This window comes from Sus scrofa, chromosome 8 (assembly GCF_054392235.1).
Source record: "Sus scrofa isolate SSC_HxYL_T2T_F1_AM1 chromosome 8, Sscrofa_HxYL_maternal_Yorkshire_Landrace_v2.0, whole genome shotgun sequence".
Classification (NCBI taxonomy): Eukaryota; Metazoa; Chordata; class Mammalia; order Artiodactyla; family Suidae; genus Sus; species Sus scrofa.
The window spans coordinates 13,540,864-13,565,776 of NC_139390.1; the positions used below are offsets into that span (position 1 = coordinate 13,540,864).

Below are 24,913 nucleotides of genomic sequence, written 5' to 3' on the forward strand. Positions count from 1 at the left end.
TGGTAAAAGGGGAAGCAAAAGGCAAGTTCAGAATGGTGAGGGGAACTTAAAACAGAAGTGTGCTTGCTTTGTGCCATAAAAATTTATTTTTAGTTTTATCTAAAGACTTGGGAAATGGAACCAAATGGAACCAAAGATTTAAATCTGGATTTACATCTCTACTTTATTATGAACCAGCTACAGGATCTTGGACACATTATTCAAAATACTTGATGCTCCATTTTGATACTCTGATAAGAGGAATATCAATTCCTGTCTTAAGATTTAGCCAACACTTACTTTGCCCCTATATAGTTCCAAACTTGACTGGCATTTTCCAGTTTAGGGACCAGGTGTAAGTCACTTAGCTTCTTTGAACCTGTTTTCTCTTCTCTTAAAAAAGAATAATGATGATGATACTCAAATGCTAGATTTGCTGAGAGGATAGAATAGGATCATGTGGTCTGTGAGTGCTCAGCTTGTTTGTACTTATTCTTGATCAGATAGGAAATGGAGTGGTCACAGCCCAGGCAGAGAGAACGTAATATTCCAAGCCAAGGAAACAAGAGAAAATCGGATGCATTGGGGAAGTTTAAGATGTGATTGATACTAAGGGTTAAAAGGAAAATAGCAGTGAGAAAAAAAGATGGGTTTAGCTAAATCATGAAGTGTATATGTTTTGGCCAGAAGCCTTCCTTTTATCTGTAAGCATGAGAATAGCCATGGAAACATGTTGACTGATAGAAATATTTGGGAGGCAGAATTTACAGTGTTGAATAAATTGGGATGGGAAACGAGGAAGAAGAAGAATCTGGGACAACTTATCAATTTCTGGCATTAGTGACTCAGTGGCTAGGATGTTTGTAGTGTCAGTATGTACCTAGGAAATTTGGAGCCAAAAAGAAAAAGGGTGTGTGTGTGTGTGTGTGTGTGTGTGTGTGTGTGTGTGTGTGTGTGTAGAGTCAGTGGGTGAGAATAGTGGATGAGTTTGATTCTCAAAATGTTGGGTTTTGGAGTTCCCATCGTGGTGCAGTGGTTAATGAATCCGACTAGGAACCATGAGGTTGCAGATTTGATCCCTGGCCTTGCTCAGTGGGTTAAGGATCCAGCGTTGCCATGAGCTGTGGTGTAGGTTGCAGACGAGACTCGGATCCCGTGTTGCTGTGGCTTTGGTGTAGGCTGGTGGCTATGGCTCTGATTAGACTCCTAGCCTGGGAATCTCCATATGCCGAGGAAGCGGCCGTAGAAAAGGCAAAAAGACAAAAAAAAAAAAAAAAAAAAAAAAAAAAGTTGGGTTTAAAGAGATGATGGATATCAATTGGAGATTTTCATTAAGCTCTTGACTACTTGGATCTGCAATTCAGGAGAGGAGTGTGGTCCTGAGGAAGATTTGTGAACTTTAAGACATAAGTGATAGTTGTAGGTATGGAAATGAAAGAAACCAAATAAGTTAAATTTATAAATTAGGCAGAGAAGAGACGGAAAGATGTAACTTCAGGAAATACAACTCTCTCATGTCTAGAATGAGGAAAATTGAGTTCAAGATGGAAAAAACTTAGACGGAGAGACTAGATAATTCCAACAATAAAAATGGTAAAGGCTAGATAATAGTAACTGAACATTTATTATATAATATACACTGTGCTGAGTTGTATATAATTATCATTTCATTTTATCTAAGGGGGAATGAAGGCTTAGGGATAGTAAATGATGTCCCGGGGCATACATTTTTAAGTGGTGGATCTGGGTTTGAAGTCAGGAAGTCTGACTGCAGAGCTTGAATTCTTATAAAGTGGGGAGTTCTGATGAAAAGTCATGGGAAAAGAGGAATGAATACCAGAACGGGGAGTTTAACTGTGTTAAACAAACTTTGTTCATTTTGCATTGAATGTAATGATTAGGAAGAGAATTCATAAGTGACCTTGAAAAGAAATATTCCAGGCATACGGCAGGAAGCAAAGCCAGATTATAGAACATGGAGCAGATGGAACAAAGACAGTAATAAATATCATCTTATTGGTGACGCCAGGATCACTTTTTCAGTAATCATAGCCCTTTGGGTTTCTGGAATAGCTTTCAGAAGGCAGACCTGACCAGTGTGCAGAAATGTGAAGATTTTTAACAATCATGTATCTGCCATATGAAAGCTAATTTGGGAAGTGAAACTAGTATGTTACAGAGGTGAAATGGCTTATTTAACAGCAAGGACGGCATGTCTTTCTTTCCATTCCCCACTGTGCATTCATACCCAGTTTATGGGACTGGTTTTTCCTGTGCACCTGGATCAGCATACTAGGTAAGGGCTGATGAATCTTCTGCTCATTTCAGATAAAGAAAAGGTCATGTAACTTCTATCCACAAAGGAGTCTCAATTTGATCATAATTTTGTCCATTACTGGGTAGTAATCAAAATCTTAAAACCTTGTTTGAAGGCCAGTTTTCCGATCCCATCTCTTAGCTGGAACCTGATTCAAGCTGATTGCATCCAGAGGTAGGAATGAAGCTTCCTAGATTGCTTCCCTCTGTCCACTGCCAGCACTTTTGCTCTTCCTCCTTCATCTTGCTAATAGATTTCTGACAAGTGGAATTGGGAATTTCAGCAGTGGAGGAAAGCGAGATACAATGAGAAAGACAACTTTCTCATTGTAAAAAATATGAGCGAGCTGGGTTTGATGCTCTCTGGGTTTAGGAGGTGATTGAAGTTGACTCACTTGTTCTTTGATAAGTTTCCTGGATTCACTGGGAACTCACCATTTCTCTAAATGGACACGTGTGTTAATGTGACAGCCTGGTCAATTATGATTTCTTCCTACAGTTGTAGGTGACAGAAAATATAAGTCTAGTTTTCAAGGTTTCCAATACCCTTGCCTATCCACACCTAGGAGAATAAGAATCTATTGTGCCATTTCACTCCCTCATTCAGAGTCTCCTGTAGTTCCTGGGAACCTGTCACTTGAGGCCCGTCTTCATAGGCAATGTAATTAGTCTTGCTGTGGTGCTATTTAAAATGGCCTCTTTGGCAACCTATCCCTCTAGATTTTTCATGAAAGAAACAGGAGTCTACTTTCCTTCTCACATCTCTGGTGCATATAATAAGCACTCAGAGTGTCCATTTGAAGCCCCTTCCCAAGGGTCGAGGTAAAGCATAGGAACACCAACCCCTGACTTCTTGGGGATAGTAGGCCTCATAAAACCCCATGGATTTCTCTAAAATTCCTCTATTCCTCAACACTTTATACAGGGGAAAAGGGTTGAAAACTGTGAACAGGGTTTGTTATAAAGTCCTCGGTAGTCTCGAACCTGAATCTGGAAAATAGCCGTGTTCATTAGATCTTGCTAAATTGATCTAAAGTGATTCATTTACATGGATTATTACTTGAAACTGAGAGGTTTTTATTCTGATCTGCACGAAAGTCTTCTCTGAAAAGAAAAGCATGCTGAAGAGTTCAGAGTGCTGACTCATGCCTGGAGGTGCTGGTGTTGTATCTCTGAATGAATAGATTCAGTTGAGCATTAATTAAAATAGCAACACAATGAATTAGCACAACTTCCTTGTGCAACATAATGATCAATAAAGAAAAGACAGGTGATTTAGAGAAACATTTAATCTAAGTGCAAATCTTTTATTCATGTTTCAAATTAAAATCTTCTTGACTTTTGAAAGCTTCTTTCAAACATTAATAAATATTTTTGTATCAAAGGGGGGGAATGCCACACATCTTTTGTAAACTAAAATGCATATGATTTTACATATTCCCAAATTAAAAACATGAGCCAAGCACAACATATACATGAGAAAAGAATTAAAATGGGTTTATCATAAGCAGAATTTCCAGTGTAAGTTATGTGCACAATTGCATCCTGTGCAAAAGAATATTCTTGACTAAAGAATTCAATTTATATTAGAGTGAGGACTTAACACATTTTATTATCATAACTGCTGAACAGCTCTCTGTAAAGACCTTTTCTATTAAGACAAAGTTAACTTGGGGGAAAAAAAATAAAAGATTAACCACTCTTGTTTTGAACAATAAATGCTCATACAGCTGACTTGAGAATCATCCAAGGAGACCCAGCAAAGGCCAGGACATTCACAGATATTCTCAATGTTTAGGGGATCATGCCTAATGGGGAGAAAGAACCAGGCTCTTTGCCTCATGGTACTTGGAGTATTTTTGATTTGATTCTGTGAGAGCAAAGGGTCCTAGTTAAGACCATAGTCAAAATACGTGCAAAAGTATTCTGTGAAGAATAAACACAGAACTTGGAAGAAACAAAAATAAAATTCTGGAGGACAGCTCCAGTTTGGGAACTAAAATGAATTCTGCTCCTCATTTTGGATTGTTTTATTAGAGATGTGCAGATGAATTTCTTGGACCCCAGGTGAATCAACTGTATTCTCTTAGGTTCAGTTCACATTAGTATCATGAGATGAAAGCATAAAATCAAGTGAAATAAAATAAAGTCTCTAGGAGTTCCCGTTGTGGCGCAGTGGTTAACGAATTCGACCAGGAACCACAAGGTTGCGGGTTCGGTCCCTGGCCTTGCCCAGTGGGTTAAGGATCCAGCGTTGCTGATGCGGCTCGGATCCCATATTGCTGTGGCTCTGGTGTAGGCTGGTGGCTATAGCTCCAGTTAGACCCCTAGCCTGGGAAACTCCATATGCCATGGGAATGGCCCAAGAAATGGCAAAAAGACAAAAATAAAATAAAATAAAATAGTCTCTAATGATTTATAAAATCCTTCCCTCTTCCCACAATCACAAGGGAAATAGACTGATGGAAAGGTATTTATTTATTTTATTTATTTATTTATTTATTTATTTTATAATTTTTTTAAATTTTCCCACTGTACAGCAAGGGGGTCAGGTTATCCTTACATGTATACATTACAATTACATTTTTCCCCCCACCCTTTCTTCTGTTGCAACATGAGTATCTAGACAAAGTTCTCAATGCTATTCAGTAGGATCTCCTTGTAAATCTATTCTAGGTTGTGTCTGATAAGCCCAAGGTCCCGATCCCTCCCACTCCCTCCCCCTCCCATCAGGCAGCCACAAGTCTCTTCTCCAAGTCCATGATTTTCTTTTCTGAGGAGATGTTCATTTGTGCTGGATATTAGATTCCAGTTACAGGTGATATCATATGGTATTTGTCTTTGTCTTTCTGGCTCATTTCACTCAGTATGAGATTCTCTAGTTCCATCCATGTTGCTGCAAATGGCATTATGCCATTCTTTTTTATGGCTGAGTAGTATTCCATTGTGTATATATACCACATCTTCAGATTCGGAGGATGTGGTATATATACACAATGGAAAGGTATTTATAATAGAGTTGATGGTGAACTGACTGGATGGTGGCTAATAGTATGAGTTTTTGAAGTCAAATAACCAGTATTTTCATTCTGGATTTACAGTTAATTCATTTAGGTACAGGCTAAAGATGGAGAGGTTGATGGAAACTTGTATCTACACAGGGAATGCTTTCACAGAAGCCCAAAGCATAGATGGTGTAGCTGAAACCCCACATTTCCCTCTTTTGCTTCCATTGTGCCAGATTACACACCCTAAAATATACTTTGATCATCTCATGGTCAGTTCAGGAATTTATAGCCTTTCACTCCTCTCACCCATCCCCATCACCCATCCCTACCAAAAAAAAATTTTGTCAACTCAAGTTTAAAGACAAATATCATACTTCAATCCACTTTTTAAGACCTTTTAACATTTTGCATTCTGCATAAAGCTTCCCTGTCCATCCAGCTAGGTACTTTACTTTCCTAGAGAGAATCTGAAATATTATTGCTTTTATTATTGTTTCTCCCTACTATTCATGCTTATCTTGATTTGGAATCTTATGTGTCTCCCTTCCCTAAATACCACCTCACATATTAATATCTCACCCTCTCTAGAAAGATGTTTATGAAAGTTTCATTATGAAATGAACTTTTTTTTTTTTGGCCACACTCATGGTATATAAAAGTTCCTGGGCCAGGGATTAAACCCAAGCCACAGCTGTGACCTATGCCACAGCCACAGTGGATTTTTTAACCCACTCTACTGGGCTGGGGGTTGAACCCGTGCCTCAGGAGTGACCTGAACCACTGCAGAGCCAATGCTGGATCTTCAATCCACTGCATCACCATGGGAACTCCTGAAATGAACTCTTTTTTAAAAAATGTAGGCAGTGTATCATGATACTTTTTGATGCATTTACATAACTACCTCTAGGACCCTGGAAGTGTTGGACTTAGGAGTGCAAGCAGGACGCTTCCTTCTTGGTCACTCACTTTGCAGTATCATCCCCTCGCTTACTAGTCCAATGCTGAACTAATCCCATAGATTTTCTGGCCATTTTCACATATAAACAAAGTCCCATTTCTAGATATATTTAAAGGTCCAGTCAAAAATTAAGAGTTCAATTAAATTTAGACTCCAATCTCTGATCTATTCAGCCCTCTTAGCTTCTGCTGTTCCTACTGGGGCCCAAAGCTGGCAGTTAGGCTTTTTGGTTGTACTTTTTTTAAAGAGGATTCTAGCTCAGCTCTCTTTGCGCTTTGGTAAAACTTGAAGGCTGCTTTTGCTCTCTTTGCAATGCAATTATAAGCAGCTCCAGCCATGTTTTAGATTTAAGCTTTCTGAAGAGAGCATCCAACACCAAATCCCTTTGCCTTACCAAGGATGCTAGTCAAAGAAAAAATTCAATATGCTTTGACCCAGTAACAGAACAGGTTGGGTCTTTGAAATTCTATAGCTCAGCAAATAAAAGCATGCTGTTAGTGTCCCTTCTGATAAGCACAAAAATCTCTCTGAGGAGTATCCTTCTTGCTTCTACATTTAAGGTGGGTTGGGGAAACATAATAAGTAGTGTTGGGGGGAAACCAACATGGCGTCCATTTCTCAACTTCTCCCTTGGGGAAGAAAGTAAATCGAACCATGTAATACTCCACATTCACAGAGTGAAGGAAAAAAGAGCTGCACGATTGTCTCATTGATGTACAAAAAGCTTTTGACAAAAATCAACACCCTTGATAGAAATACTTAACAAGCCAGGAATGGAAGAAAACTCTCTCAACACTATAAAGACCTAAATGAAAACCCACAGTTAATAATACACTCAATAGTGAAAGACTGAAAGCTCTTCCTCTAAGATCAGGAAATGCCTAATATAAAGAGCTCCTGGACCCTATCCCAACATGTATGTGTTGAAGCTTCCCTACACCAACGAGCAATTCTCATTTGCCAACAGAGTGTCTAAAAAGTCAACCCAATCCTGATACTCTCTACCTGGAGATAGAATAGGATTCCACAGGTAAAGTGCTCAGCTGCAGAAGACTCCACTTCAGATGCCAGTTCTTACCTGTACTTCTGACCAACTGGCTGTAAATCAGAGGTTCGCATGTCCCCTTCTTTGGGTTTGATTAATTTGCTAGAATGGCTCACAGACCTCAGGAATACTCATTTATTAACTAGTTTACTTTATTATAGAAGGGTATAACTCAATGGCTAGATGAAGAGATAGAGAGAGGTCCCTAACGAAAGGCCTTCTGTCCTTGTGAAGCTTGGGGCCTGGCATCTTGATACTTGGAAGCATTTTGTTTCCTAACATGGAACCTCCTTGAAAGGGGGACAAAAAGCCATCCTTTTATGGAGGCCTCATTACATAGTCATGATGGACTAAATCATTGGCCAATGGTGATTGATTCAACCTCTGTGCTCCCTGGAAACCACAGAGTGAGACTGAAGGTTCCAATCCTCTAATCACATGGTTGGTTCTCCTGCCAACCAGTCTCTACCCTTGGATGGATCCAGAAGTCATTTTCCTGAAGCATGTTCAGAAACTGAAGACTAGAGAACGAATATACTATTGTTCTTGTCACTCAGGAAATCCAGCTGTTTGGAGAGCTGTTAGCCAGGAACAATGAATGGAGATCAAGTATACATAAGAAATGCATATTTGGTTGTTTGAATGACCATATGTGTATGCATGTGTGTGTATACCTCCCTCCACACAGATACATACATATACATATACATATATATACATATATATATATATATATATATATATATATATATATATATATCCTATAAATTACAAGATATCCGCTTTTGCCACTTCTCTTCACCAGTATGGATATCCTAGTGAGAAAAATTAGACAAGAAAAAGGAAAATGAATCCCAGTTGGATGGAAGAAGTGATATTCTTTGTTTGCAGCAACATGATCTTATATGTTGAAAACTCTAAAGATTTCACACAGACACCATTAGAATTGATAAAATAATCCAGCAAAGGTATAAGATATAAAATCAATACACAAAAATCAATTTCGATACACTACATATTGTACCACGCACTGATAGTGAACAAAATGAAAAAGAAATTAAGAAAACAATTCCATTTACAATAGCATCAAAAAGTATGAAATACCTAGGAATAAACCTAGGCAAAAGATGTATACACCGAAAACTACAAAATGTTGTTAAAGAAATTGAGGAAGACACAGAAAAATCGAAAAACATCTCATGTTGATGACTGGAAGACTACAATTGTTAAAATGTCAATATTACTTAAAACGATTGACAGATTTAATATAATCCATATCAAAATCTCACTAGTATATTTTGCAAATGAGATTGCAGAATCTATCCTAAAATCCACGTGGAATTTGAAGGGACCACAAAAGGCCAAAACAATCTTAAAAATGAACAAAGTTGGAAGTCTCACACTTTTCAACTTTAAAACTTATTATCTAGTTAAAGTAATCAAAACAGTGTGGTTACAGGTTAAAACCTTTCTTATTGACTAATGGAATAGAATAGAGAGCCCAGAAATAATCCCTCACATATAGGATCAAATAATCTTCAACAAGCATGACAAAACCATTTAATGAGGATATGACAGTCTTTTCAATTGGTAATGGGAAAGCTGGACACTTTTCCAAAGAAGATATGTAAATGGCCAAGAAAGACATGAAAAGATGAACTATGCAAACAAGTCAGTCATGACAAGACAAGCACTATGTGATTCTACTTATATGAAGTACCCAGAATAGTCAAATTCATAGAGACAGAAAGTAAATTGGTGGATGCCGTGGGCAGTAGGGAGGGGAAACTGAGGAGTTGTTATTTCATGTGTATACATTTTCAATTTTGAAGAGGAAAGAGTCCTCTAGATTGGTTAAATGACCATGTGAATGTGTGGACACTACTGAATTGTGCACTTTAAAATGGTTAATAGAGTTCTGTGTGGCTCAGCAGAATCTAATCTGACTAGTATCCATGAGGATGCAGGTTTGATCCCTGGCCTTGCTCAGTGGGTTAAGGATCTGGCTTCCATGAGCTGTGGTGTAGGTTGCAGACTTGGCTTGGATCCTGTGTTGCAGGGCTGTAGGCCAGCAGCTACAGCTCTGATTTGACCCCTAACCTGGAAACTGCCCTATGGTGTGGGTGTGGGTGTGGCCCTAAAAAGACAAAAATAAAATTAAAAATTTAAAAAATAAAATGGTTAAGATGGTAAATTTTATGTTGTATTTCTCTTATCACAAGTGGAAATAAATATAAAAATTCTTCAGCAGTGGGTACAGTTCTCATTGCTGTCCATCACCACTTAGATTTTAGAAAAAAATCGAGCCTTAGAACAACTATTTTGAAAGCCATCAATGTGACCTATGTAAAATTTATTGTGTTGAAATATATTTGCTAAAACTGAATCTTTTAAATTCTAGTAGCTTTTTCTTTTAAATCAAACCTGTTAGAAGAAACTGTAGTAAAATATTTAATGGATGGAATCCATGAATCTTCTGATTTTGCCAGTTTTATTGAATTATAATTATTGAAAACAAAGCTTGCAAATGAGAAGGCATTGACACTAATCACAACAAAATCAAAGCAGGAATTTAACAAATGAAAGAACAAGTGCACGTATAACATGAGATATAATTTTGAAATTCTCTAATTTGTGCTTTGAAACATCTTGGTAAAAAATTTCATTGGAGTTGCTGTTGTTACTTGGTTAAATTCATACTCAGTAACATAATGAGTTGAAATTGATGAGATCTAACTTTGCAGCATCTAATTTTGCAACATTAACAAATGTGAATAGAAAAATCATTTGACGAATTTTACTGTGTCAAAATATTTGTTGAAAAAATATAATTTGAATGGAGGAAAAAAATACCTGTGAGAATATTTGAGTTCCAATTTATACAGTTTAACATATGAAAAATAGATTTGGGAATGTTCTTAAATTCTTAAACTCAGAATTTTCTGAGTTTACCAGTTGTCTTAGGACCTATAGAAAGAATAGTCTCTCAAATGTAAATATCTTAGTGTATATAGAGGCATCAAACATGTCAACAATTTCAAATTTATGAAGCTTAAAAAAGTAATTTTTAGGAAGTTCCCTTGTGGTGCAGTGGTTGAAGGATCCACCATTGCCCCAGCTATGGTGGCAGGTTGCAACTGCAGTGCAGATGTCATCCCTGGCCTGGGAAATTCCACATACTGCAGGTACAGCCAAGAAAAAAAAAAAGAGGTAACTTTGAGATAAATTTCAGGCACATCTTCTCCAATAGTTAGCATAATTGCACTTTAATTTTTAATATTCTCAGTGTGTTAAATGCTATCTCAAGATGAGAAAATGTAGTGGGAGATTTATTTCTATTTTTTCATATCATTAAGTTATTTTATAAAAGGGAAGGGGCAAAGGACAAATTCGGGGTCTGGGGTTAACAGATACAGACTTCTGCATATACAATAGATAAGCAACAAGGATATGCTATATAGCAATATAGCACAGGAAATTATAGCCATTATCTAGTAATAGCCTATGATGGAATATTTTCTGCCACAATACTGAATCATTATGCTACACACTTGAAACTACTATAATATTGTAAGTCAACTTATTTTAATAACAATTCTTATTATTTACTGCTGGTGTGTATATATATATTTTTTTTTAAATGAGGGGTAGACATAAGATTCTTTTTCCATATCAAAATGTAAATGTTAGTTCAGGTTTTCTAGTTATGAAATTTCATTCTAGACATCACAGTTGACAAGAAATGCTCAAAACATCCCTGAGTGGATCACCTGGGTGCCGTATGTATTCCTTTCTACTTCCTTTTTGTAATCTCATTTTGATATTAATTATCCCTGCCAAGATGGTGATTCCTTTTCTTCCCTTGTAGTCTCTGGAAGAAGGGTCCCAGAAGGCCCAGGTACTTGTCCAACTAAGGGTTGCATGGGAACTTCACTGTGTCTCCTGGTGAAAGTATACTTTCTGTGGATAACAGGGGCTGGTGACGTTCCACCTACTACAGGAGATCTTCATTGCCAGCTGGGCAGCAAGCTGTCCATTTCCCAAACTCCTCATAGCACCTGCTTTATCATACCACTTTCAATACCATCGTTATAGTTTGGCATCTCTGGATGTAGATACTGAGATAGAGTTTAGCCTGAAGCTTATTTATTTAGAGTCAACTCCCTTGGAAAAAAAAGCAAATAAGCTTGGTTAGAAGATGTTGAATCATGTCAAAGGCCTTCCAACTCCAAAGGGAGTTCCAACAAACATAGTCCATCAGAGTTGTACAGAGTTGAGCCAAAATTGTTGTACCTTTATCCCCAAGTATGGATCAGTCATCAGATGTGGACCGTCCTAGGGAGGACATATGCCCTAGATCTCTGTAGCTTCAGTAAACCCAAAGGGAATTACAGCTGGAACAATGGAAGGGGAATCTACATGGACTGTGTTTTTCCCACAGGATCTAGGCTGCAAATTTCTCCTCTTGGTCTTCATTGTTTTAGGTTTTTGTATTTTTTTCTGTGCTTATTGATAGTTTGTTCACTTGCTCTTCTAGGTCAAAAACAAAGCTCTCAACAAGGATCTACAGAATTACTTAATGGTAAAATCATGATTTTATTCTAACTCTTATAATATATTTTGGGAGATACTTTTCTCCTAAGTGCTCTTATATTTTTGCTCAAGTATTCATCTAAAGTCTCAGCTCTCCTCTTTCGTTGGGTCAATGTTGGGATTACCCTGCATGGTTTTCTACTTGTGAGTGCTTAATATCTTTAAAGAGTTGGTGATTTTCCCTTGACGGCTGATGAGACCTCCAGGTTGATTACTTGTGTATCCTAAAATGTGCTGCGAAAGGGGCTGTCTTCCCTGTGGGGCAGGTGGCATTGTGCAATAAGGGGTGTGCCTCCCCTGACCAGGGGCTAGAAAGATGCTCTCTCTACTGTCTTGGCTTCCCAGACTTTTAGTACCAGGGCTCTGTCCATTCATTCACAGTACAGTTTCCATCTTGTCCATTATCTAAAACTGTTTGATGGCCATTACAATTCTCTGATGCAAAAAATATACAAAATAATTGGTATGCTTCTTTCCATCCATATTCATATCCCAGTGGCAATGTATGGAGAAACTGTAAAAATTCTTCTGAACTTCATTTTGGCTTTCTGGAGACTCAGTTTTATCTTCTGAGATTTTACTTTTTGAAGAAGTAATTTTTTATTCTGATTATTGCTGGAATATTCTACACAGAACTGCCTATACAAGGAAAAAAAGGCAGACTTGAGGATAAAGGAAGAATGTTCCTAGAATCCAACTTTGAATTTTAATCTCAAACGTGCCATTTACCAGATTTAAATGTTGAGCAAGTGATTTAGTTAAAACAGAACTCAATATATTCTACTTAAACAATGTTTTAAAATTGCCTTGAAATTTAGTTGTGTTTCTTAAGAAATAATTTGTATGTACTACCTAACTGGTGGATTTTAAACTTGGACTTAGGACTGACTGATTCTTTCCCCCTCTTACTACTTATACAAATGTATTTGTTACAGTGTAACTTTCAGTTTGTATTCCAAAAAATGTTATATATCATCACAGAAGTTTGAATTGAATATAATTTTCACATGCCACAGAGTATTATTCCTTTTTATTTTTTTCCCCGCATTTAAAAATGTTAGCAAATGTATGTCATTAAAGATATTGTTACATTTGACTGCATCGTAACTGGATTGGAACTGAAAGATGAGTGGAGATAGAAATGATAAATGTTGGGTGAGGGAGTGAGAAAGACATAGAAAAAGACAGACAGAGATAGAAGATAAAGATGTGAGAGAAAGAGAATAACTGAGGCACATACAAAGAAAGGAAAAGGGAGTTAGAGAAAGAAAAAGATTTGGCCTTTGCCTTTCCACTTGGTGAAATAGTAGTCTAAGCCAATTAGATCTAAAGACAAGATAAGGTAACTCCAGCTGACACTTTTGGATACGCATACATACAAAAATAATTGATCCCTTAATTCTTTCACAAACTAGTTAGTTTATAATAGGTGTCAGCAAACTACAAACCATGAACCAAATCCAGCTTGACACCTGCTTTTGTAAGGCCTGCAAGATAAGAATGCTTTTACATGTTTAAATGGCTAAAGACAAAATAGGACGAAAACAAAAACAGAAGAAGACTCATATTTTTGTGGCATGTTGAGTAGTAAGTGAAATTAAAATTTTCATATTATAGATAAACTTTTTTTGAAACACAGACACAGCAGTTTGTTTGCATGTCTTTGGCTGCTTTTGTGCTTGCTGCAAGGCAGAGTAAGTAGTGACCATGAAGACTACATGGCTTGCAAAGCCTAAAGTATATACAATCTGGTCCTGGTGCTTGGTGTCTCCTGGTCTATAGTCATACTTTTCTTTATAAGGATCCTAATTTTGGGTTATAGTTTTTACAACCTTTGGGCACATGTGACCCCTTTTTAGTTTCAAGGAGAGACCTTGATGGAAAGTGCTGACATTCTTTTTTGAGAAGTGACATCAATAAAGTTTCAGAGTCAGCAGGTCTAGAAACATACAGTATCCTGCCTGCCACATGGGTCAAATTAATAAACATCCAAATAGGTTACACTGTATGTCTTGCTTTGTGCAGGAACATCTTGGTAATTAGCAAATGGCTTCATTAAACACATTCATCCCCTATCACACACTTCCAGCTTCTTTTTAATTGCATTTTCACTATTCTCCTATAAATAGTTCTGTGGTTTCTTCTCCTGGTCTTATTATGTCTAATACCTTGCTGAGCTGTACCTGGAGGTTAACACTCAGTTGAATGGCAGGGTGGGTCAAACCAGAATTTCAGAACAAAACTCTGATAGTGTTTTTCCAAGGAGCTGGAGGTCTTCATTCAACCCAATGCTATATCCTGAAAAAAGCTTTCTACTGCCTTGTTTCTCTTTAAAGATTTACCCTTTTTACTGATTTCAGCATTAAATCATCTTTTTTTTTTGTTGTTATTTGTTTTTTACCTTGCATTGATCTCCTTGGTTACTTCTTCAGGAACAGTCCTTCTTATTCTTTATAGAAATAAAAATAGAGCAGAAAAAATTGAAAATAATTTTAACTGACCTCTTTAAAACAGCTTTATTGAGATATAATTGATATATATGGGATTGCACATATTTGATGTATTTAATTGGATGAGTTTGGATATATGCAAACACCAATGATACCGTAATCACAATCAGTATAATACAGGCTAATACCCCTGGTGAACATAACTGCAAATATCCCCAACAAAATATTAGCAAACAAAATTCACTTATTCATTTAAAGGATTGTACACAACGATTGAGTGGAATTTATCCCAAGGATGCAAGGGTGCTGCAAATCAATCAGCGTGATACACTAGATAATAAAATGAAGGATCAGAATTGTACGATTATCTCAATAGATTCATCAAAAGCATTTGAAAAAATCAAGATTAATTATAATAAAATTTAACAAAGTGGGTATAGAAGGAACATACCTCCACATAATAAAAACCACACATGACAAACTCAGAGCTAACATACACTCAGTGGTTAAAAGCTGAAAGCATTTCCTCTAAGAAATAAGAAAAGGATGCCTACTATCAACACTTTTATTCAACATAATATAGGAAGTCCTAGCCACAGCAATAAGATGAAAAAAAGAAAGAAAGGGCATCTAAATTGGAAAGGAAAAAGTAAAACTGTCACATTTGCAGATGTCATGATACTATATATAGAAAACGCTAAAAGTTCCACAAAAAAACTATGAAAAGTAATAAATGGATTCAGTAAATTTGCAGGATTAAATAATCAATATACACAAATCTGTTATATTTCTATACACTAATAATGAAATATCAGAAAGAGAAATTAAGAAAACAATTCCATGTATAATTTCATCAAATAGAATGAAATATCTAGGAATAAATTTAACCAAGGAAGTGAATGACCTGTGCTCTGAAGCTTTTAAGACATTGGTGAAAGAAATTGAAGACAACACAAATAAATGGAAAGACAGTGCTTATGGATTGGAAGAATTAATACTGTTAAAAATTCCATATTCCTCAAGCAATCTGTAGATTCAATTCAAATACCAATGACACTTTTTCATAGAACTTGGGCAAATAATCTTAAAACTTGAATGGAACCACAGAAGATTCTGAATAGCCAAAACAATCTTCAGAAAGAATTGCAAATCTGATTTCTTTCCCTGATTTCAAACTATTCTAAAAGCTTTAGTAACCAAAACTGTATGTTTTACACTGACTCAACAAGAGACACATAGATTGATGGAACAGAATAGAGAGCCCGTAAATAAACCCATATTTGTATAGTCAATTCATTTACAACAAAAGAGCCAAGAATATACAGTGGAGGAAAGGCAAGATCTTTAATAAATGGCATTGGGAAAACTGGACAGCTACATGCAAAGGAATGAAAGTAGACCATTTTCTCACACCATACTCAAAAATAAACTCCACAACAACAAAAAAGCAAATAAATCAATTAAAAATAGAACACCTGAATAGACATTTTTCCAATGAGGGAATATAGATGGCTAACCGACAAATGAAAGCATGTTCAACAGCACTAATCATAGAGAATGCAATTCAAAAGCACAATGAGATGTCATCTCACACCTGAAGGATGGCTGTTGTCAAAAAGACCACAAAAGCAAATACTGAGGAGTTCCCTTTGTGGCTCAGTGGTAGTGTACCTGCAGATTCGGGTTCAACACCTGGCCTTGCTCAGTGGGTTAAAGATCTGGCATTGTCCTGAGCTGTGGTATAGCTGCAGACACAACTCGGATCTAGCATTGCTGTGGCTGTGGTGAAGCTCACAGCTGTAGCTCCAGTTCAACCCCTATTCCAGGAACTTCTATATGCCACAGGTACAGCCCTTAAAAAAAAAAAAAAAAATCTGGTGAGGATGTGGAGAGAGGGAAATCTCATGCATTGTAGGTGGGCTTGTAAGTGGGCAGCCGCTATGAAAAACAGTATGAAATTTCCTTAGAAAATAGAACTACCATACAATCCAGCAATTCCACTTCTGGGTATTATCCAAAGGAGGCAAAAACACTAATTCTAAAAGCTAGATGCATCTTTTAAGTTCATTACAGCATCATCTACAATATCCAAGATATGGAAGCAACCTAAGTGTCCATTGCTATATGTAGAGATAAAGATGTGGTATATTTACAAAGGAGTATTACTTATTCATAAAAAAGAATGAAACCTTGCCATTTGCTATGGTAAGTAAAATATGTCAGAGAGGGAAAGATAAATACCTTAAACATTTACTCAAATGTGGCATCTAAGAAAACAATGGAAGAAAAGTAAAGTAAAACTAAGACTTACAGATAAGAGAACAAACTGTTGATTATCAGAGGGAAGAGAGGTGAGGGGGTTGTATGAGAATGGTGAAGGTGATTAAGTGGTGCAAAGTTCCAGTTAGAAAATAAATAGGTCACAGGGATGTATAATGTATGCCTAGGAGATGTTATCAATAGCATTGGAACAATTTTATATGGGGACCGAAGGTTCCTTGACTTATGGTGATGATCAATCCTGTAATACAGGGTCACTGTGTTTTACATCTGAAACTAATAATGTTGTATGTCAACTCTGTTTCAATAAAAATACAACGATTTTTCACATCAAAATAATTACAAATATACTTAAGTGGAATAATCATTACTTAACAAATATTTAATCCCATTTATCAATCCTCCCAGCTTTCTCCTCTGTAAAAATTTGGGCATTCTACAAAAGAAGCTATTATAAGCTTTATAAAAAAGAAAACAAATTTGGTAACTTGAAAGAAGGGGAGCGTATCATAATCCAATCTTCTGTTGTGGTGTTTGGGATGAACACCTCATCCTCATGGTTATTTGGACTTAAGAGCAAGTGTTTGTATTTTTGCTATGAGCACAGAGGGTCCTCTGCCAGAGGTTGTTTTAATGCACTCTTGGTCAAGGGATCCTCTGCAGAGCTTACAGTCAAGTGGAGACTGATTATTATGAGACACCAAATTAGAGAAATCATGGAAAATAATTTCCCTCTGACTAAATCACAGTATGTTTTGAACTGGTCTAAGTTTTTGTGAACTTGACCATCCAGATCAATGTATGACTTCACAAGTTTGCTTGAATCGTGTGAGAAAGACGGGGTCACTGAGCTGGCGGGATGGTGAAACATTCTGACATCCGCTGCTTTGACTACTTTCAGAAACTGCATCAAATTGTTATATTCTGATACTAGTTGACATCGTGTGTAACTACATCATGGGTGAAAAGAGTCCACACACTGACATAGTTGTGACCCAGAAACTTCTCTGGGAGCAAGAATTCCGCTTGAATCCATCTATTGCGATTTTTCTCAGCCTAAGGAGTTAGTGTGTTGACAGGTGTATGCTTGCTCACCTGGTTAGCATTTACTGAGCACCAGCGGTAAGTTAAGGTCCCAGATATGAAGATGAGTTAAGGCATTGTTAATCCCCTAAAGGTAGTGTAGAGGCAGACTTGTAAATCATACCGCAGGGAGATGTGCCACATGCTATGACAGCATGTGCATGTGGAGGAGGAAAGACTTAGAGACGGGAACACCCACGCTAGGAATTTAGGGATGTGGAAGAGTAACCAGGACAGCAGTGACATGCCTTTGCAGACAGAGAGGGGTGGATGAGCGTTGGTTTCTAAAGCTCTCTCCTCACCCCCATGAACTCACCTCACAGTATCCCTGTCCTTGTGGGGTCCCAGCCCTTGAACCTGGGTTAGCCCTTTGCTTCACTCTTGGTCAGTAAACTGTGGCAGAATTGTCGCTTGTAATTTTTGAGGCTAGCTCTTCCGAAAACAAGCAAAACAAAACAAAACAAAACCTTACAACTTCCACCTGGGCCTCAGAACTCTTGCCTTTTTTAGGCTGTTCCCTCCTGGAATCCATCTCACGGGTGGATCTGCTTGGGGTCCCCCTGTTGTGAGGAGTCTGAGCAAGGGAAAGTCTTAGAGGAGAGCCCACAAGGCTCATGTCAAGACACCAGACGCCCATGGAGGAAGTGTCTTAGACGTGCATCTCCCGGCCCCAGCTCCTTTAGCTGAAACCGCTTGGAGCAGGGCCATTTCTAAATTCACAATCTCAAAACTTTGAGCGAAATAAAGGTTTGTTTTAAGCCCCCAAAACTACCACTACTTTTGCGGTAGTTTGTTACACAGAAGTTGATAGAATAAAGGGTATATGTGCAAAATGCAGAGGTATGAAAAGGTCAGTTCTCACCTGGGAACAGTAAGTCGTTTAAGAGCTTAGTATGGCTGGAGAAAGAATGGTAGGGCAAATACATCAGAACATTTGCAGTTACAAGTATGAGGTCCATAGTTTCAGTCTGAGTTCAGAGGTGAGACTGATTTCCAGCATGAAAGGGACAGATGGTTCAAATGAGGTCTTTAGGTTTTTTCCTCCTTCCTCTCCCTCCTCCTCTCTCCTCCCTTTTCCTCCCTCCTCTTCCTCCGTCTCCTCTCTCTCCCCCCCTCCTCCCTTTCTCTCTCACACATGCACGAACACGCGCACGCATGCGCGCACACACACACATGAAAAAGATGAAATAAAAAGGTCCAATTCACTCTGCTCTAGTTTATGATCTTTTACTTCCAGTTCCAAACTGAGTCATCTGAGAGACTCTTATCGACTCAACATGACTCATTTGTCCATCCCTAGATCAAACACAGTGGCAGCAGTTGTGATTCACAGGGTCAAATTAAATTTTCTGTCCAGGGGGTGGAGGGTACTGTGTGTAGTGGGCAGGCTCCTACCCAAATCACATTAATAAAGTAAGAAGGAAGGTATTTCCCCAGAGTACAGACAATAGATATTTCCTACAGAGAGAATCACAGGAATTCAACCTATTTCAGCAGTTGTTTTTCATGGAAGATTTTATGTTTGGAGAGCCTGTATAGCCTGGATTTTTTGACCAAAGAGTGTTATGTAGTCATTTTAATTTGTGATTGATTCAATATATTCTCTTGGCCATTTTGTTTGCCAAAGCTATGTGCATCTCTTTATTTCTGCATTTAGCCTTTTTTTTTTTTTTTTTTTTTTTTTTTGCTTTTACTAAAACAACACGTGATGATGCTTTTCTCTTTGTAGGGAAAATTGATAATGTATAAATATTGAGGTTTTCTTCCAACTCTACAGATACCTTTGTGTTACAAGAATCATAATTACTCATCCATGGCATATTGTTTCAAGATACTTAGTAAAAGTGTTTAGGCTGTAATTACGGTATCAATTCCTTAATTAGTTCATTCATGTACTAGATATTTTAAAAAAATAGTTCTTTCCTAGACTAGATTAGGCAGATAGATAGTTCAATAGATAAACAGATATCACAATTGGCCTTGAACAGGGGAGAAAGCAAAAGCAAAAACAGGGAGGGACACCAGTTTTGATTGCCTACAAAAGAAAACATAAAATTGAAGATTTTCCAACAATTAAAAAAGAAATTTCTCCTATGAAGCTTCTTATAGAAGACCTGAAAAGCAAAAGAGAGGTACTTGACAGTGTCTTTAATTGAGTATATCTTTCTTAAAGTAAAGAAAATTCTGCAATTTTCTGACACAAAATAAGGGAGAATTCCTACCCTTTATCACTTATATAATAGTGTAAAAAAGAGGTATATACATGGAGAACAACAATTTTATTGATGTAATTGTTCTGAAGTGGTCAGCTTGAGGTGCTGTTGGAACAAAGAGGGTGTGTGTGTGTGTGTGTGTGTGTTGTAAGCATGGTTGGGTCCCAGGGGGTTTAGTTCTCCCTGCAGACATATACATGCCATGGAAGTTCATTCACTCTGCTATGGGATATGTTAGATACAACCCAAGAGCAGGTGTGGACTGAGTAAATTATCAAAGCTGTGAAGATGTTCATTTAATGGTTATGGATAAGGCTGTGGGGGCAGGAGAAAGTCTTGTGGGAACACGGGACATGACCTACCCCAGAATGCCTCAGAAAGGCTGATTCTTCCAAGCTGGCTTGGCTGGATTCTTTACATACAAAGTCAGGGAAGTGAGATAAAATGTTATTTTAAGGACTTCCCCCGCAAAGAAGAAACTGACATTTTCTTCCTTTTTAATTGGTTACTCTCTTTGACAGCTATCAGAAATATTATTCAGTGTTGCTACACTGTATATTGTGAGGATAGAAAAAGCAAAAGGAATAGGAGTCTTTCCTGACAGTATTAAAGGAGGGCTAATTAAGATATGCATGAGGGAGAGTATAGGGTAGAAGTTAGGAGAACAGACTCTGAAGATGGATTCAGTGGATATGACTCCTGGCACTACTATTTGCTAACTCTATGACCTTGAATGAGTCGAGTTACTTAATTTCTCTGTGCCTTAGCGTCTTCATTTGTAAAATGGCAATAATTATACATAACTCATAAAATTGTTGAAAGGATTAAAAGAATTCATGTAAAGTGCTTGGAATATAACTGACACCCAGGACACTAAATATACATGTTGAATGTCATTATTGTTTGCTTAGCATATTAATAAGATCCCTTCTCTCATAATATCTGTATCTATCTATCTATCATCAATCTATCTGATCCCTTCTCTCATAATATCTGTATCTATCTATCATCAATCTATCTGATCCCTTCTCTCATAATATCTGTATCTATCTATCATCCCTTCTCTCATAATACCTGTATCTATCTATCATCAATCTATCTGTCATTATCTATCCATCGATATAAATTATCTATTTATCTTTACACATAGATGTATAATCTTCCTCATCTCACAGATGAGAAAATGGAGGTACAAAGAGCTCTTAACATCTCCGCCTGCAGATTTGATTGTTATTCTAACGGAAAAAAGTGGTTCAGAATAGTATCAATAAAGATTATGCTGAAGTTAATTTCTATGAGTCTGAAGATACAATCTAAATATATCAGGAAACATATTTTTAAAAAAACTGGTCTTTCACATATCATCAGCGCCTCCCTTGCTCCCTGGTCTGTTCTGTTAAGGGGTACACTTTTCATATTGAAGGACTTGAGCTCACGACACTCACAAACACTCCATGTATCATTTGTTGTATCATGTCAAGCAGTGCTTCTTCGTAAGGTAGGGAAAAGGGAAATCAATATCACTCTGGAATGCTTTCAGTCTATAAAAATCAAGCACCTGAAACCTCCAAGTTATGAAACACAGTTCTATTGGCACATTCGTTAAATGCAACAGGGTCTGTGCTCAGGGCCTAGGAGTGACTGTGGTTCTATTCAGCCCTCAGTTTTCATGGTGGCCCCCAGTGGCGGTCGGAGAGCCAAGCCAGATCCTATATTCCTGTGCCTTGTTACATATAGGGCACACATGGTTCAGTGCATTTGAACGCCTGGGACCTTCTTCCTGTCTTGTTTATTTATTTATTTTTGGCTGCACCCACTGCATGTGGAAGTTCCCCGCCAGGCTTCAAACCCAAACCATGGCAGCAACCCAAGCCTCTGCAGTGACCGACGGTGGATCCTTAACTCACTGCACAGAGAACTCCCCTTCTTCCTCTTTCATTTTATTATTATTATTATTTTAAAAAAAATCTTTTTAGGCAGCACCTGTGGCATATGGGAGTTCCCAGGCTAGGGGTCAAATTGGAGTTGCAGCTGCAGACCAACACCACAACCAGAGCAATGCCAGATTCCAGCTGCGTCTGCAAACTGCTTGTTGCAATGCCTGATCCTTAGCCCTCTGAGCAAGGCGAGGGATCCAACATCCTCGTGCATTCATAACCTGCCGAGCCACAATGGGAGCTCTCCCTTCTTGTTTTAGATTCCAAACACAAACCTAAACACAAGCTCTTGCTTACCTCTGTGCGTTTCCATTCCTTTTTAGGGTTCATTGAGATGAACCTCTCATTACAAACTTATTTTCTTTTTAACATCTCAAAATTTTGTGTATGTTTGCAATAAAAGCCAGATTTCTCCATAAACACATTCTACCATCTTGGCTGAAATCTACCCAATTGTGATTTGCACTGTACAGTGCTTTTTTCTCAGACTCGGTCTCAGTTAATCATAAAAACCTTGTTGATTTGATATTCCTGTTTTTGACTTACAGATGGAGAAACAAACTCATTTTACAATTAAGCCTGAGAAGTGGTATGAATGAGGCTTGAATATATGTCTTCTTATAATTATATTTAAATTAGAGTGGTCAGGAGCAAGAGGTAGCATGGCGGGGGATTGCATTCAGACTCTACTGCTTGTCAGCTGTGAGATCATGAGCATTCCCCCTCAGTTTTTTTTCTTCCGTGAAATGGAGCAATAATTCCTTATAACAAACCATTGCTTTTGCAAAATATAGCATAGTCAGTGCTAAGGCAATTTGTAAAAACTTTCCAAATTATCATTATTATTTGTTTTTATAGTCAGCTAATCTCTCTATTGTTCATTGGTAGGTTACCTTTCCAAATTCAGCTTGGAATTAAAGCATGATAATCTGGAATGACAAAAATAAAATGCTCTTAAAATTAACAACTCTTTTCTTTTATTATTCCAGAACTGAGTAAATTTCCCTCGGCTTTTCATTGACTCTAAAATATTGAGATTGTTTCTTGATCTTGAGAGATGCAGATGTACATCAGGTTTGGATTTGAGGTCATAAGCAGTTATTTTATGATCAATGGTCACATTCATCCCTACCTTGCTTTCCTAAATGATTTGATGAAACCTGATCATATATTATACTGCTAATAAGTCTTCAGTTTACTATGTGGGACAGATTTGAAAAGAGTGGTCTAAGCTTGCATGTTTTCCTGAGAATTCCTCTTGTTTTCTTCACTAGTAGTGCTGAACAAGCCTGCTGCATCTTTCTGGTGGACATTAACGGCACTCACTTCTGTGCTCTTGCAAGATTTTCTCTAGACCAGAGCAGTGCCTCTTAATTTTAACATGCAGAGGAATCAGTTGGGGAGCTTGTGAAATTGCAGATTCTGATTCTGTAGGTTTGCAAGGAAATTCTGCCCTTCTAACAAGTACCCAAATTTGAGTAACAAAGCTCTGAGAATTCCCTGATCTGACTAAGAGCTTTTAAAATATACATACTCATGGGCCCTACTCTCAGTGATTTGCTTCATTAAGCGTGAAATCAGCTGTCTATCTATTTGACTATCTACAAAATTAAGTATGATAATATATTCCTTGTTGTGTAATTGCCAAAATATATTTTGATTAGGAATGTTTTGATTTTTATAGTCAGTTATAAAAACCAATCTATCTTTGAAGCCTATCCCTCTATGGCCTGTTTTTTTGTTGTTGTTGTTTTGGGGTTTTTTTTTTTTTTTTTTTGGTCTATTCTGCAGTCCCATCAAATGATCTTTTTTTTTTTTTTTTTTTTTTGCTTTTTAGGGCTTTACCCACACCATATGGAAATTCCCAGGCTAGGGGTCAAATTGGAGCTGCAGCTGCCAGCCATAGCAACAGCCACAGCAGTGAGGGATCTAAGCCATGTCTGCTCCCTGCACCACTGCTCGCAGCAATGCCGGATCCCTGACCCACTGAGCAAGGCCAGGGATCGAACCCACATCCTCATGGATACTAGTCGGATTCCTTTCTGCTGCACCACAATGGGGACTTCCTACCATTTTTTAGATGTGCTGTCTCTTCATGTCTATTGGTTTTGCTTAAAAAACTATATTTTCATTCTGTTTGTTGAGGAAATGACTACTGATCCTTAAAGATCTAGTTCTAGTATAAGCCCCTCTAGGTAGCCTTCTTTGATGCTTTAGCTTTAGTGATTCTCATATGTGTTTTTTTCTCTCTGTCTTCCCTTAGGGACAATTGATAAAGTCTAGACAACAGTTTTTGTTGTTGAAACTTGAAAAAATGGGTGGGTTTCTACTGGTTTCTAGCGGGGTAGAGGTCAGGGATGCTGCTAAACATTCTAGAATACTTAGAATAGCCCATGCAACAAATAATTATCTAGTGCAAAATGACACTAGTACTATGATTGAGAAACCCTTCTCTAGACTGCTCAATATCCTTCTTTTATGTTCTTCTTGGTTGCTTTTATACTATTACTTATCACACTTAATTTTTTATTGTTTCTCTAGGAGTCTATGTTTCCCAACAAGGGATTTGACTTTTCATCTCTATTTCCTCACAACTAGTTGATTGTGTGTGTGTGTGTTTGTATTCGTTCCATAAATATTAAACAAAATACATGGGTAAATATCTCCTTGAATATATAACTGAACTTAAAAATAAACTCATGATGTTCCTGTCGTGGCACAGCAAAAACGAATCTGACTACTAACCATGGGTTGCAGGTTTGATCCCTGGCCTCACTCAGTGGGTTAAGGATTTGGCATTGCCATGAGCTGTGGTATAGGCCAGCAGCTGTAGCTCCTATTCGACCCCTAGCCTGGGAACTTCCATATGCCACGGGTGGGGCCCTAAAAAGCAAAAAATACATAAATAAACTTAATATGCAGTGTTTTGTGGTGGACAGATGGGCTACCCCAAGATCTAGACAGATTCATGAACTTTCACAGGGGATAAGATATTACTGCAGTCTGAAAGGCATAATATCAAATCATCCATCACCAACTTCAGGGTCAGCC

The 24,913-nt window shown here is 37.6% G+C and overlaps 1 protein-coding gene across 9 annotated transcripts in view; it reads left to right on the forward strand.

Annotated features, from left to right (window-relative positions):
* LOC106504595 (uncharacterized) overlaps window positions 1-24,913 on the forward strand; it is a 666,799-nt gene that overhangs the window by 428,791 nt on the left and 213,095 nt on the right. The window lies entirely within an intron of this gene.